General features: G+C 45.3%; 1 protein-coding gene across 3 annotated transcripts in view; it reads right to left on the bottom strand.

The window, feature by feature from the left end:
• ABCC4 (ATP binding cassette subfamily C member 4 (PEL blood group)) overlaps positions 1 to 4,405 on the bottom strand; it is a 265,767-nt gene that overhangs the window by 260,781 nt on the left and 581 nt on the right. The window lies entirely within an intron of this gene.

Genomic DNA, 4,405 nt, shown 5'->3' with positions numbered 1-4,405 from the left:
GAAAGAAAGAAAGAAAAAGAAAGAAAGAAAGAAAGAGAAAGAAAGAGAAAGAAAGAAAGAAAGAAAGAAAGAAAGAAAGAAAGAAAGAAAGAAAGAAAAAGAAAAACCAGAAAGAAAAGCCCGATTAATGATACATAAATTTATGTAGGGGAGGGGTGCCTGGCTGGCTCAGTCAGTTCAGCAGGTAACTCTTCATCTCCGGGTTGTGAGTTTGAGCCCCACAATGGGTGTAGAGATTATTTGGAAAAAAAAAAAAAAAAAAAAAAAAACTCTGATCTAAATTGAGACAAATGAAAATCTGAAAAAATATGATAAGCACTATTATAAGTTATTTCAAAAAGTATAAATGCCTCATGGGAAAAAATGTAACACAAATTCAAAGATATTTAAAAAAAGCTCCATCTATATGAATCAAATTCAAATTAAAACTTTGGTATTTTTAACCTTTTAAGCACCTTAATTCAGGTATTTAAAGATGACAATGAAACATGCATACAAGCCGATATTGAGGGTCAACTGGTCCAAAACTGGGAAATCATTTTGCCTTTCACCACTTACTCTACTTCGGGGAGTAGAGAAAAAGGAAAGACGCACAAAGATACATGGACGTGCATTGCATCATAATCAGAAATAAACTGTACTCGACACAAGTGAAAGACTGAATAAACCACAATCATTAAATATACTGTTTTGACGATTTAAGCCCATATATAAATGTTAACCATTGGAAATTAAGAAAGAATCAGGATCCAAAACTATTTGGCTGGGGGGGGGGTGGAGACTACTTGGTTTTGTAGAAAAGACACATGCACAAGAGTTTTAGGAGGAAGACGAAACAACCAAAACATCAGCAGATATACTTGGCTAATAAAAACAAATCATCCAGGGGCACCTGGGAGGCTCGGTCAGTTGGGTATTGGACCCTTAATTTCAGTTCAGGTCATGGTCAAAAGGCTCATGGGATGGGGCCTCAAGTTGGGCTCCATGCTGACTCTGGAGGAGCCTGCTTAAGATTCTCTCTCCCCCTCCCCCCCCCCACTCACACTCTCTGTAAAATAAACCATCCATATTCCTTTCTTTTTCTGTAGTTTTAAATTTCTTACAAAAACAGAAATATATATATATATATTCTTTTGAAAAATTCATAACGGGATGCCTAGCTGGTTCAGTCTGTAGGGCATGCAACTCTTGATCTCAGGGTTGTGGGTTCAAGCCTCACACTGGGTGGGCACAGAGCCTACTTAAAAAATAGAACAGGGGCACCTGGGTGGCTCAGTCAGTTAAGGGTTCAACTTCAGCTCACGTCATGATCTCACGGCTTGTGGGTTGAAGCCCCACGTCAGGCTCTGTGCTAACAGCTCAGAGCCTGGAGCCTGTTTCAGATTCTGGGTCTCCCTTTGTCTCTGCCCCTCCCCCACTTGCATGCACACTCTCTCTCATTTAAAAATAAATATTTTAAAAAAATTGTTTAAACAAAACAAAAATCCTCAACAACTGCCAATAGCCACAAACGTATGACCCCTAGACTCTAAGCCCAAAGTGTGCTGTGAAAACACCAAAACCCCAGTAAGGCCATTTGTATAGAAGTCAGTAAAGCTATTTATCAGCATCATTTGGATAGACAGCTACCAGTTCACAAGTTTAGAAAGCAGATGAAATTTAAGAAAAGCAAATATCCAATGAGAAGCTGAAAACTAGGGCTTTTCTCTACAAGTTGGGCCTTATCTCCAGGCAGTACTCCCTAACTGGGCTCATTTCAGCTTTCCCACCTGCAGCCAGAAGGTACACATGGAAATCACTAAGGTGGCCTCCGATTTTAAAACCTCTAAAACTGCAGGGGCACCTGGGTGGCTCAATTGTTTGACCATCAGACTTTGGCTCAGGTCATGATCTCATGTGAGTTTGAGCCCCTCATCAGTCTCTGTGCTGACAGCTCAGAGCCTAGAGCCTGGAGCCTGCCTGGAGACTACTTCGGATTGTATCCCCCTCTCTCCCTGCCCCTGCTGGCTCATGATCTCTCTCTCTCTTTCACAAAGTTAAATAAACACTTAAAAAAAATTTTTTTAAGCCCTAGAATTGCAGAAGGTAAATAAACCAACGTAGGATAGCAATCACGGTCAATCTGACCTCAAAAGACTTGCACAACCCTTTTTTAAAACTGGAATAACAATGCCACTGGGAGCGGTGGCTTCAAGCAGCGAGCCAGGCTCAACCTTCCATCAGCATCACCTGCAGCACCTGTTTCAAACCCACCCCCCCCCCCGAGTTTCTACATAATTTACAGAACTGGTCTGAAATGGGGGCTGGAGAATTTGCATCCCTAACAAGCTCCCAGGTGATGCAGATGCTAAAGGTGTTAAGAGCCCGGCTTTGAGGACAGGTGCCCTAAAGCATGGTGATAGCTTTCACAAGCACCATCTCATCTCCAACAGCAGTAACTTTAAGAAACTCCGGCCTGCAAGACCAAAAGTGTGTATGGACTAGCCTTCTCCACGTATTTAAGAGCAAGTGTCCCGGGGCGCCTGGGTGGCTCAGTCGGTTAAGTGGCCGACTTGGGCTCAGGTCATGATCTCGCGATCCGTGAGTTCAAGCCCTGTGTCAGGCTCTGTGCTGATGGCTCAGAGCCTGGAGCCTGTTTCAGATTCTGTGTCTCCCTCTCTGACCGTCCCCCGTTCATGCTCTCTCTCTGTCTCAAAAATAAATAAACGTTAAAAAAAAAAATTAAAAAAAAAAAAAAGAACAAGTGTCCAAACAGAAGCAGCTCAGTACAGCGGTTACAAACACAGACTCAGGAGCCAGACTGCCTGCTTTGGGATCCTGCTCTACATCTAAATAGCTGTGTGATCCCAAGCAACTTCACCTCTGCTTCAGGACTGTCAGGTGTAAAACAGAGAGAAGCACTCCTTCCCCTGCAGTAAGGAAGCTGGAAATAGCTTCATCCAAAATCCTCATCTTCCCATTTTCATGTGAAAAAGCCACAAACAGAAAGTGCTTCAGAATTCCTTGCCCTGCCTGAAGTTAAGGAGACATTTGCCTGCTTCACCACTGTTGACGATACCCACATCCAAATTCCTTCTTCTACCCATAGTCCTCTTTCCTTCAGAGGGGCCAAAGGGCCAAGAGATGTTCCCACACAAAGTGAATACACCAATCAAAACAAACGTAGGCGTACTCACCCCCTTGGGATCTCCTAGGCTTACCCCATTTAAAAGAGTAAATTATCAGAATGTGGCTAATGTGGGTAATGTGTGGCTCTAGCCTTCAGGTTAGTTTGGGGTCAAGAAACAAAAGATCTAATGCAAATGCAATTTAAGTCCAAAGGTTCAGGCCCACCTAGTTAGTAGTCCCAGCTACGACATGGAAAACTAGCCAAGAGCTTCACCTCTCTGAGCCGTTTTTCACCCCTGTGTTTTCTCCCAGCTCAGGGACCCTCCAATAATTTTAGGTCCATAGGGCGCCTGGACAAGACTACCTGCATTAAGACCACGGATCACTTCTACAAAGGCTAGAGATCCAGAGACCACAGGCTTCAAGGACCCCATCTCCAGAGCGGTCCTCAAAGGTGGAAATGGAAATAATTGCAATAAGGAAAGCGGCTGTTCAAAGACATGCTCCAGTTGTGGCTCTGTGTGGCCAGGATAAAAACGTGTTAAAGAGCAGTGTTCCCTTTGGGGCGCCTGGGTGGCGCAGTCGGTTAAGCGTCCGACTTCAGCCAGGTCACGATCTCGCAGTCCGTGAGTTCGAGCCCCGCGTCGGGCTCTGGGCTGATGGCTCAGAGCCTGGAGCCTGTTTCCCATTCTGTGTCTCCCTCTCTCTCTGCCCCTCCCCCGTTCATGCTCTGTCTCTCTCTGTCCCAAAAATAAATAAACGCTGAAAAAAAAAAAATTAAAGAGCAGTGTTCCCATTTATTAAATAAAAAAGCTGTTATTTTACCCACATGAAATATGCCACAACTAGATACTAGGACACGGTGTGAGACACACAGGAACAGAGGAAGGGGAAGAGAGAGACATGGTCACAGCCACACAAACATACAAGGGAGCCCGGTGGAGTTGCAGCTCAGTGTCACAGAAGGAATATCGGAAGAGGTGGGGACGCCGTGGGGGAGATGGCAATGGTCCAGGGCAGTAATTAAACTGCGGTTAAGTTTAGATAAAGGAAGCTGTTCACAAGCTGCTTGCTTAGGAAGAAAAAGGTGCAGCTTTAGTTCATGAGAAGTGCGAATCCCTGAGCGGCACCGGGGAAGTGGGCTAATGGGGGAAGGGTCTAGTCGGTTCTCCCACTGGGCAGTAATTCTCCCCGGGCAGCTACGGCTCTCCCCGTCCCCAGCTCCTGCTCCGACTCCTGCGGCCGCGGTCGCTGCTGCTGCTGCTGCTGCTGCTGCTGCTGCTGCTGCTGCTGCTGC

This window comes from Herpailurus yagouaroundi, unplaced genomic scaffold, assembly GCF_014898765.1.
Source record: "Herpailurus yagouaroundi ecotype Mexico unplaced genomic scaffold, PumYag 164, whole genome shotgun sequence".
NCBI classification, from domain to species: domain Eukaryota; kingdom Metazoa; phylum Chordata; class Mammalia; order Carnivora; family Felidae; genus Herpailurus; species Herpailurus yagouaroundi.
This window is presented reverse-complemented; position numbering and strand designations above follow the sequence as displayed.